The sequence below is a fragment of the Lutzomyia longipalpis genome, chromosome 4 (assembly GCF_024334085.1).
Source record: "Lutzomyia longipalpis isolate SR_M1_2022 chromosome 4, ASM2433408v1".
NCBI lineage: Eukaryota > Metazoa > Arthropoda > Insecta > Diptera > Psychodidae > Lutzomyia > Lutzomyia longipalpis.
The window spans coordinates 20435370-20447495 of record NC_074710.1 but is presented as its reverse complement, the minus strand read 5'-3'; the positions used below and the strand labels follow the sequence as shown (position 1 = coordinate 20447495).

General features: G+C 35.8%; 1 protein-coding gene across 24 annotated transcripts in view; it reads right to left on the bottom strand.

Moving 5' to 3' along the window:
* The window catches only part of LOC129794686 (protein muscleblind), a 279292-nt gene that overhangs the window by 102433 nt on the left and 164733 nt on the right, over positions 1 to 12126 (bottom strand). The window lies entirely within an intron of this gene.

Here is a 12126-nt window from a genome sequence, read left to right as displayed (position 1 = left end):
AAAAACTAAAAGTCGTTTATTTTCAAAGAATTAGAATTTAAATTAAATTCTTGTTTTAGTTTAATTTCCAGCTAAATTTATTTTTATTCTAGCATGAACATTTATTAATAAATAGAGAGATTTACGTTGAAAACAGAAATTATATTATACGGAGAAATGATGAATGAATGAATAAAATTCAATAGAACATTGAGACAAATTCTATTGATTTATTCTGAGAATTATTACTGAGGTTCTTTTGTGGTTCAAAACCAGTCATAACGAGATATGTATTTATGTTTTCACAGCAAAAACATAGCTTATAAATGTACATGGAACCCTGTATTGTTGCGAAAGGGTTAATGCACGAAGGTATATTTAAATTTTCAAACGTTTAAATTCCGCAGAAGAAATTAATCCAATAAGACCCAAAAACCTTCTCTCTCAAAACGTTTAGTCACAGGTAAAGGGAGGGAAAAGTGCCAACAATGAGTACCTATAAGGTAACCCACACGTGTGTCCCGTGGCCCTGTCACCCCTCTTGAGTTGCAACGCATCCACGTGCGGCGCCCATTCCCAAATGGGACGACACGAATTTTAATTCATTGAGGGGTGAATCCTCTTCAAAACAAGAATTACTGTCCCATCCAGAGATCACGGCACGCGATTAGTTTTAATTCTTGGGACCTTTCCGGTTGGTTGTGGCCTCTTCTCAAATTATTCCTGCCACACTTGGCTACATGCCAGGAGGATGTTTGTTTGATTTCTTCTTTTTTTTTCTCCTTTGGAGTTGGCGGTTAAAAATACAAAATCTCACTCATTTTCTGACACTTTCACTTTGACCCACATTTCTCATTGGGATTTTCCCAGAGATAGATTTCGAAGCCCCGGGAATTTTTGTGATGTGATTTATGTGCCGAATCTCCACGGAAAACTAGTTGATCAACTTCTAGGTAAGTAACCCCTCGAGGGATGCTGCAGCGTGAGATCTTCTTATGTGTGGCCTCAATTGAAAGTGGTTCAGGAGGGTCAATCTTTGAGCAACATTTTGGATAGTTCGACAACCAGTTTCAACGGATTTTTTTTTAAATGAAACATGTTTTTTCTTTCCTTATTTAGCAGAAACATAATTCCGGATTTAAAAACGACCTTTTGATCAATTAAAGATGATTTTAAAGCAAATTGAAGGGAAAATTTATCTTCTTTTGCCTTTTATTCTTTGCGTGGAAATTTTCTTCCCACCAAAAAAAAGTCTAAAAAGTTATTTTCCAGGAGTAAGAGGAGAAAATGAGTATTGGTGGTGTGTGGAGAGAAAAGTCTGTGAGAAAATAAATTAAAATCAAGATAGTGACTTTCAATTTATGCATTTAAAGAACACTTCTCATGAATCTTCACGAATTGCTCCTTCAGAGTAGATTTAGATGAGGAAGTTTATTTTCACCTCAAATACTTCACCATTTGTGCAGGGAGAAAAATCAAGGAGAAGTGATTTTTCTAACGTGTCAGGTGAAAAGTATTGAGTTTTTGTGAAAGTTTTCCATTTAACCCTTTCATTCAGAGAGAGAGAGAGAGAGACGAGTGGGAGTGAGTTAAAGAGAAAGCTACATAGAACACATTTCCACGAAGAAAAGTTCTCTGAATGAATCTTCAGTACCCAAAGGAATAAGATTTTACGTTGAAAAAAAAAAAAGAATCATCAATACTTTAATATTTCAGGTGGTTGTGAAAGGGTTAAAATTGGTCAAACGATATAAATTCATCTTCTTAAAGCATTTTCTGGGAAATGAGAATAATTTACCTAATTTTTCCCTTTATTGGGTCTTTCACATTAAAAGAAACTGAGAGAGAAATATTGAATTTATTCTATTCTATTCAAAGCTAGAAAAAATATTCTCCATACCAGAATTTTTAAAAAAAATGCACAGAAAGTAAAGCTTTTAATGTTTTCTTAGTTTTCTGAAGAATGTCTTAAGTTTTCTTATGATTCTTAAAGTTTTCTTTAAATTCATTAAGTTTTCTGAAGAATGCCTTAAGTTCACATAGATAAGTTTTCTTAAGATTCTTTAAGAAAAAAACTTGAAATTTCCTAAGAAAAATTTAAGATTTTTAAGTTTTCTTTAGGGAAACTTAATATTTTTTTAAAGTAAATTGAGCTAAGTGCATATTTTTTATGATTTTAACAAACTTTAATGCCCGAAGGCGATCAGAAAAAAATCATAAAAATGTGTATTTTTCTCGATTCAAACTATTTGAAGAAATATTAAGTTTCGTTCAAAAAAACGTAAAAGTTTTAATTTTTCTTTGGAAATCTTTAGTTTCTTGTTAAGGAATCGTAAGAAATCTTAGGTTTTTCTTAAGAAATCTTAAGTCTGTCTGATTAGTGAATTTCACCCAGTATCTTTGAAATGACATTTAGAGTGTTGCTCCAATTTGACCATCATCCACATTCTAAAGGGTTCACATGTCCCCATCTTCCGCAATTGGAGCAAAAAGTCGATGTGTATTGCAAAATAGGAAACATTTTGTACAAAAACATAAAACATCTGTACACATTTGCGAAGGGATTCCTTTTTTTTATTATTGAACTCCATCCATTTACTCTTCTCAGCACATCTTGAGGCTAAACCTTGGATAGATCCTACATATAGAGAATAATTTGTGGAGTGGTCGTCTTGAATCCCAGGTGTTCACAAAACTGACCTCTGCTTGACTGAAAAACAGGAGGTTTGGGATGTATGGTGTAAATAAAATACACGAAACGAGTTTCCTTTCTCTGTGAAAGGGGTTAAATTATACGACGGAGGGTTTTACATTTTGAAGACGATGAGAAACTCTCGAGTGTGCAGAACAAAAGGAAAAGGGGACCAATGAAATATTCAACTTTGGTCAATCTCCTCCAAAGACGAACTCCTTTTTGCATTGGATTCATGCAAATTCATCGTATGAGTTTGCTCTCTATGTGGAGTGGAGTACCTACTCCTTGAAATGCCACCAAGAAGAAGATCTTCGGGGCACACAATGTCAGTGTCATCCACAATTTTGTGGGTGGTTGGGTATTTTTCTTCATTTCCTCCCGACAAAAGGTTTTTTTTTTTCGGAGCCATTTGTCGAGGGAGGGTTTGTGCGCGCCTCTGAGAAAGATGCCAAAGTGGTTGACTTTGCAATTTGTCTTCCTCATGGTCTATTTTAAAATGTCAAACACCAGAAAATTTTCCATTCAAACTATTGTGGGTAAAAGGAAGTTTTCCCAACTGCACACGAGAAATCGAGAACAGACACAGAGTTGAGAAAATTAATTTAAACATAGATCACGCTTAAAGGGTTGATGGAATTGATTTTCTTCTGTTAAAACGAATTATTGGGGCCTAAATACGAAGAAGGAATTGCTTTTGCAATGAGAATAAAATAAAGAGTTAGGTGCAAAATTAAAAATAAAAAGAGTGTAAATTTCAGACTATAAAAATGTTTTTAGTCATTTTTATCAGTGTAGTTTCAGGTCCTGCTGTGGGGCTAAAAGATTCATACAAGGGTAGATTCGTACAAGGGCTTAAAAATTCAGCAGAAAGTAATTTTTTTGCCGGGAAAATGGAAAATTTTCATTAGAAAACAATTATAAGTTGAGAATTTGTAAGGACATTTCACACATCAAGGAAACATTAGCGTGAATGTTTCATGTACATATTTAAAATAGATAAGAAAGATAAAGAATATGATTAAAATTTATTTTATATTTATTTTTTTAAGCAAAGCTAAACTGAAAAATTTTGAGGCATATTTCCAAATCAACTCGTTAAAATACATCGATGAAACGTTATCGTAAATATTTCATGTATTTAAATAGATTAGAAGATAGAAATATGCGATTAAAGATTATTTTACATTTCTTATTTATTCATTTAATATTTTTGTAAATTTTTTATATTAAACAATCCTGAATTGAGAAAGTTTTAAGGAATATTTCCAAATTATTTGGTCAAAATACATTCATGAAACATTAGCGTTGAAGTTTCAAATATGTTTTACATAACATATTTAAAAAGACATGAAGAAAGAATAAAACTGATTTTTTCTTTCAATTAATTTTTATTAATAAAAAAGAAAAAAATAAATGTTAAAAAATTAATTCCTAGATCCACTGCTTGACCAAGTTTTTAATATTGAAGCTAATTAAAAATTTAAGAAAGAGGTAAAATCTCTGAATCATTGTAAAGAGAGTTGTCAGCCCTAGATTTAATGCATCTCCGTTAAACAAATGAAACATTTCCATAAATGTTTCATCAATGATTTTTGACAATGTAACATTATTGAGGAACCAGTGAAACATTATCGCGCATGTTTCACTTATTTAAATAAACAAAAAAAAACAGAATAATGACGTAATTGCGTGCATTTTAGGGTAAATCTTTGTCAATTTTTCCCAGCTAATCTCACTGAAAAAAAAAAACGGTAAAATTTGTTTGGTGATTTTTGTTTCTTTACTGTTTCATAAAAGAAGGTTACAACTATGTACATGCTCAAATGAATAAACTCCTTCTAAACGAATTTTAAACAATTTTCTTTCTCTTTACAATAAAATCGCAATTAAATCTTTCATCGTACTTACCCATTTTAATATTTAAAACTTTTCCAACTCTGAGCCTAAAATGTATATTTTCCCTATTGCACTCAAAAGGGGTTGGTTGAGGGGGGATTTTATTAGTGTTGCTTGGGGGAAAGAGGTTCACAGCCGTGGCTAACCAAATGAATATATCACCCACTTGACCAGTTTATACCCTCCAGGAGTTAAACTCCATACCAATATATTCCTGTGGCATGAATAAATTCCCATTTTCCATGTTTCTTTGATGGTCATCCACCCCCCCCCACCCCCACCCAACTCAACTTCTCAAGTTCAAACCTTCCATTCTCGGGCTCTCCATACGTCCTCTGTATGTACATATGTATATTCACATCAATTCGTACACATATAATACTCCTTCTTGTGCAATATACCACGAGCCACTATTGTTGCGACCAAAATGCCCCCAACTTGTTATTTAAATGAGTGAAAGAGCCTTCGGGATTTTCACTTGTGTGCTCGCCCTCCCCTTGCTCCATGGGGGTAAGTGGCGGGCATTTGGGGACGTATCGCTGAGGACGCCAAGGGTGGCAACAATGGGGAAAGAGCGAGAGAGAAAGAGCAAGATAGGGAAGAAAAGTCGAGTGCATGCGGGGAAAAATTATGTAATGGAACATTACCGACATATGCGGGGAAAAGTTGCAGCAACGAGCTTCTCGCCATGTTCACCGGAAATGTCTAACAAGTCAATGGTGGTAAAAAATTTATGGTCACTTCCGAATTGACACACAGCATGTTTCTCATTCTATGTAGCATATTTTAGCATTGGCTTTTTGTGTGCAACATTTGCAATGAAAAGACGTGTGTAGGTGCATTTAGGGGGGGGGGGAGGGGAAATGGTCACAGCGGGTGGTACCTGACTTTCTCCCTTAAACGGTTTATTAAACCGATTAAACAACTTTGAAGGTTTTAAAGTAAGAAAAAGAAAAATTTAAAAAAAAATTAATTCAAGATTGAATTAAAATTATTTGAGTTGTCGGATTTATTTTCAATGTAATAAATTTTTAAGATAAACTGAGTTAGACGAAATTTAACAACACCTTAACCCTTTAAGAACCTTAAGGAATCAAGAGGGCAAAATGCATTAAAAATAATCTTTAGGGTTCGTTTGATATCAAATAAGATCCCGTGTGTCCTGTAGAAGGTCTTCTTGTGATTGTAAAATGTTCAGGAACTATCATTCCATAGTTCTAGATTAGTGGGGTAGATTATGATAAAAATATTTTCTTTTCTTACAATTCGTCAGTTATAAGATTTTTGGTATTCCGGGAAAAATATTATAAGATTTTAAAATTTTCTTCTACCTTTGATCTTATTTTTGAAGAAAAATTACTTTTCCAGGCCTCTTCAGAGATCTTTCTGACTATTTTCCTGAATAACAAATTCTTTGTTTTTCTTTTCTAGAACAACAATAGAACGATTTAAAAACATCCATTTGTCAAAATCTTACAGCGACTTTTCAGTTGTTAGAAAAGAAAAGAAAAGATTTTATCAGAATCTACCCCTGGTTCTAGGTCCAAGTACATTATGGAAAATTAATAATTTTCAATAACCATTTATGGGACAAAAACATCGAAAACGTCCCTTTAGTCCTATTGCTAATGTTTGCCCTTAATTCACCTCATTAGTGCAATTAAGGTAAATAATAAAGTACATTTTTTGGGCTGACACTGTTGAAAGGGAACGAAGGTCAAATAGGGTACACCTGGAGATGGCATTCCCGGGTTGACCGTTCGTCCCATTTGAGAATCCACGAGCGAATCGCGTGGTGAGGCCTCGAAAGGTGATGTGAAAGAGGATCTCTCACTGTTTTCTTTTTCTTCTTCCTCGGGTTAATAACAGCGTCTGCCTATGCGGATTTGATGATGTCTAACGACTTTTCTCGACCCTCTTTTCTTCACCTTCCCTCATACATATATACGGTCCATTTGTCCATTTGGCTAAAGGTGTGCTCGATGGGTCCCCTCTAATTCCCAAAAATTCTCACAGGATGTTCTTCTTGCCCAAGGGGTAGTAGCGTTCAACCCTCAGATTACGGCGTTTTTTTTTCTTCGCATCTTCAGGGGTAGCGCCGAGTTTTTTTTACCTTCTGCACGTTTCTCCCTTCTTCCGAAGCATCCCGTATTTTTTTCTCATCCCGCTTTTTCCTATCGTATCATCACACGAAGTAATTGTCACAGAAATCTCCGCGCAACGAAAGGAATATGAATTTATCTCTTTTCCTCCCTTTTCCTTGGTTTATCCAACAAAGATGAATTTCTCTGTGAGAAAATATTTGTTTATGAGTGGAAAAGCATCCTCATGCTGCACAGGGCGCGGGAGGGGGGGGGTGGGTGGTGGTAAACACACTCGCATAAAACCACCCTCGAAAACTTCTGTTTCATCTCAAACTTTATTGCATGAGACGATTTTTCATCTTATGCCGTGTCTGGCAGAAAACTCCCCCGTACACACACACACCAACCCCCACCTCCCCTTTTGTACACGCCGGGGGGTGGGTGGTGGTGAAAAAGAAAAGCCGCAGAAATGCTTCGGCCTCATCTTGCTCGGTGTGTGTGTGGAGTAAACCTCCGTAAGAGTGATGTCTTACCGGGGGTAGCTATGGGGTTGAGGGTGTGGGGGTGGTTCTCTGTAGAACAAATTCAATATCATTCCTCGGTAAATATTTGCAGCGTCTTCAAACAACATCTCCTCCACGAGAGGGTGCTTTTGGAAATTAAAGTACAAAATGCTCTTGAGCCGGAGGGAGAGAGAAAGACGAAGTGGGTCCCACCCCCGCTAAGGCATCATAAATTGCACCTTATGTGCAGAAGATGCAACGTGTGCCGTGAATTTTCTTCTTCTTATACCAAAAACGGGAAAATTCACAATCCTCACTTGGGACTCTCTCTCTCTCAGCTTTATGTAGAATGTTTTCTCTGAAGCATATTTTAGAGGGGGTGGTTTGCTTCCATATTTAGCTCTTTCAGCAACTAAGCAAATTCTGTTTCTTCCAGTAGGGGTGGTTTGGTTTTAGGTCCTTTTTAGATTGAATCTTAGGTGGAAGAAGTGGGAGACAGATTTTTCTTTCACTAATTTTCATGGCGATATTTGGAAAATTTAGATTTCCTTAAATAGCTGAGAGCAGCTAGAAAAACAGAGAAGATTCATCTAAAAATATGCTCAATGATTTTATCATTGTGATTTTTTTCTCTTTCAATCCATTCATGTTAATGCTTTGACAATGATTTTTTGACTAATAATGTTTGAAACATTTTTCAAAGCAATGAAACATTAGCGCGCATGTTTTAAATGTTTAAATGTAATGGGATAAAAAAATGACCAATTTATGCCAAAAATAATACAATTATTGAAAAATTTAATATAATAACTTAAAAATTAATAGTTGGAAGTTTTTCCTTTTTGATAAAACATTGTGATTTATGTGGGAAATTGATTTTCATCTTTTTCTTTTTTTGAGAGATTTCCAGAGAATTTTCTTTTAAAAGTTTTTTTTCTCTTAAAATTTCTTTGACTGTTTTTTGAAAGTCAATTTACCCTTTTTTATTTTAAAATAAAATAAATAAATACACCAAATAAATCAATCCTTTGGTGAATTTTGATCACCCCTGAAGTTGTGAAAAAATTAAGAATAATGCAGCTCTCAGATTTTTTTTAAGGCTCAAAATCAGAAACCTAGAAAAATTGAAAGGGAACTACGTAAACGTCATTCATTAAAATTTTCTTGTTAAAAATTAGCAGAAAATTTAAGAGAAAAAATTTTTCAAAAGAAAATCCTCAGAGAAATCTCTCAAAAGAAGAAAAATCAATTTCCCACATAAATCACAATGTTTTATCAAGAAGGAAAAACTTCCAGCTCTTTAATCTTTAATAAGTGAGAATAATATCCTAAAAGTAATAAAGTTTATGTGCGGGGGTGGTGGGAAAACTATTTTCTAGCAACAAGCTTTTCCAACACACATTGAGAGAGATTTAATAAAACAAATTGTTCTTTAAAGCATCGTAAAAAGCTCTCTTCTTGCAAATAAACTCTGTGCATGGAGTGATAATAAAACTCCTTACTGTGTTGTGTTATATGGGGGGTGGGTGGGTAATACAAAAAGCTCTCAAAAAGCTCTCTTTTGGTTTCCCGAGAAAAGCTCACCCACCTTAAGAGCTCAAATGAAGCCACTTGAAGTGTCTTTAATTAAAAGTTCCAACTTTTAGGGGGCAAAATGCAAATTATTTGGCTTGATGCACATAGAAGGAAGTTTTTGGGCTGTGTGGTTTAAAAATTGATTAATTCAACAAAACAAATAATTATCACTAATCTCCCTCGTGGGGGGAATAAATTAATATTTAGTCTTAATCGCTCTAAGCGCAAGTTTTAGCTGGGGGGCAGGGATGGCGGACAAGGAGAGGAGTGAAATAGCAAAATTGTTGTATTTAGTGTCTCTGTTGAAATATTTCAAACATACACGATGGAGAATTCTCATTAATTATAAAGTTTTGCCATGGGAGAATACTTTAGCAATTCACGGGAAGCATAAACAAGGTGGAATTCTCAAATATTTCCATCCATGTTTCTGGTTGGGTGGGCTCCACTTTCACCCCCTCAAAAGTCTGAGGTAGGAAAAGCTCTTTCTGAACTGAAGCCCCTCCTTGTGGAGGGGGTGGATGCAGGTGGGCAATTCTCTGCTGTTTATATGTATATAGCAAAAAGCTCTCCCTTAACACGTTGAAGAGGTTGCAGTGTCTTTGAAAATTGTCTATGTGTGTCAATTTGATGGTTAATTGTGGAAGTTTTAATAAATAATAAAGTTAAATCCCCCCCACACACACCCCTTCCATCCCCTCAACACTTCCGTCGTTGAATGTGTCTCAAGAAGTTCTCAATTGTCTCCCTCAATCTCTTCATTATTATTTCAAAGGTGTGCTCACACACATGAGAATGTTCGAGTGTCGACGATTGAAAATCCCTATCTAACCTCCAAAAAGCACCTCAACCCCCACCACGTTTCCCCATTAAGGGGTTTGAATTTTGCGGAAGTCATATGGTTAAGTATCTCGCTCCATTCAAAAGGTGACTTAATTTCATCACTCTGTGTGGCTCACATTATTCCCCACATCAGTACACGCAGAGAAAACTACTTGGAAATTTCTCAAGCTTCTCAAGTGACATCACACAAAGTTTCAACCTTTCACCCCTCACCCCAACCACCCCTTCAGCAATCTTACAGAGATTTGTTTACCTCCCAAAAGAGGAAGTGGATGAAGGAAAAAATTTCAGCAAAAATTCTTGAGAGAAATTTCCCTTTTGAGACATTTATGGCCATTCATGAATGTCTCGGGAAGCACCTAAAAATCACGCTCTGCTCTACGTGATCAAAGAGAAAGTACTTTCTTGACACGCAGTACGGGGAAAATTGCAAAAGTAGTCCACCCACCGAAAAGAGAAAAAGTCTGCGGGGTACAATCCATCATACAATGAATAAAATTAATGTTTTTTGGGGAAAATGCGGATTTTTTTTCTTCCTATTTTGTTTTTTTTTCTTCTAATCTGTTGCTGATTTTAATATTTAATTGGAAAATATTCTTTAAATGGGTTCTATAATTCTTCTTAGAAATCTATACCGTAAAATGGGGCTATTTTCAGGATTTACAGGGCTCTTTGGGATTAATTAGAAAATGATAATTTGAACAATTTTTACAGGATATTGGCTGGAAAATATGTTATAGTCTACTTACTTTAATTTTTCAACCCAATTCATCATAATTTTTTTTTTACTTTAATTTTGAATGAAAAATATTACATTATTTAAAACAATTTTTAAGAGGTTCTTAAGAGATTTTTACGGATTCTTAGAAATTATTTAAAATTGTGTATGATATTAAAAATTTCATAAAACTTTGTAATAGATGAAATTCGAGCTAGAAGGGTAACAAATTAATTTTCTGTTTATCTTTTTTTTGGGTTTCTTCAAGTGTTACGTGGGGCACTTTCTCGTATGTGGATTGTGAGGTCTTCTGGGACATGGATGAGAGAGAGTCGAGCCACGAGGCTGGAAAAAGGACAAAGGGAGCGCCCCGAAGGATGTTGGATCCTTGACCACCGTCAAGTTGCGCCCTGAAGTAACCTGCGATAGACAATGGCCCTAAATCTGTCGGACTGTGATGCCTCGCGACCTTGGCTCACACGTGTGCCCGGAAGTTGTGCCCATTTAGCTTCCCCACAGAAATCTCTGCACACTTCTTGCGTGTCCCGGTGAGCCCCTCGCCCGTCACCTCCGGACAGACACGCCATCTTCAGGAAGAAGGGGTTGTATCACGCCCGAGGATCGTTTCCCGGATTTACCCATAACCTCAACACGACAATTCTCCTCTCTCTCCCACGTCAGCATGTGAGGCCGGATAAGCCAAAGCCTCTTGCAGGCAAATGTGAGTTTTATGTGCGACAATAAAGACTTGAACGTTTAAAGTGAAATAAATGCTAATTAGTGAAAGAAGTTGCTTGTGTTTGGTCTCCCTCCGGTCCACCCCCCCCCAATCTCGCAACAATACGTTAAATGTCTCTTAACTTAAAAGACAATAAGAGAATACCTTAGTTATCGAGTAATTTATATTATTTTATAATTTTTTAAATTTTTAATCTTGTGAAAATGATCATTTCTGAATTTTTTCAGCTTTCTTTCACTCTTATGAATGTGATGAAATTATTCTAGTCTCTTATTTTAAAATGAAAATCTCCTAACAAACCCCCCTTTATAACCTAAATAAAGGTAAATGATTCAAGAATTTCAACTCTCCTCTAGGTACATACACAATCAACACCAAGTCTACAAACAATTTTCTCTTTTATATCGAGGTATTTACCTTATAATAAAAAGGAGTTGAAAAAACCTCTTTGCAATATTCTTTCCTTGTTAAATAGCACCTTCCCATTGTTCTCTCTTTTACATTTAATACCATCCCTGACCCCATAAACAACACACCACCCCCATTGCCCAACGTACCGATGCAATGTGTCTCTTGTCGTAAATTCAGTTTTGCAATTTCCTTCCACTTAAACGACTAACAATTACAGTCTAATCTCCCTCGTTTTCATGTAATCTGCTAGGACAAATAAGTGACGCGAATTGCAGTTTGTTGAGACACGGCTCGGAGGTAAAATTCGCACTCACAGTTGGAGAAATTGCACATGGAGGACATTTTAACGTGTCCAAGTGGAGAATTTCCAGGAGAGTTTACCCAAAATCCGTAAAGGAAATCTCTTCTGGAACGTTTGTGTGTGTGAAATGCAGGAAAATGGTGTGAATACGGGCAAAACTACTTAATTCTACCCCTCCCCGGGCCCCTCGAAAAACCATTTTCCTACACAATTCACCATGCACTTGGGCTATGGGAATGCATAAATAGTGGGATAGTAGAAAGTTAGATTGGGTGGGTGGACTCTCTACAGATGGGTCGTGTGAGACACACAGAGGAAGTACTCATGACTTGGTCCATATACATAGCACCATTGAAGATGGGGGCGTATTGCTGGGAATGTG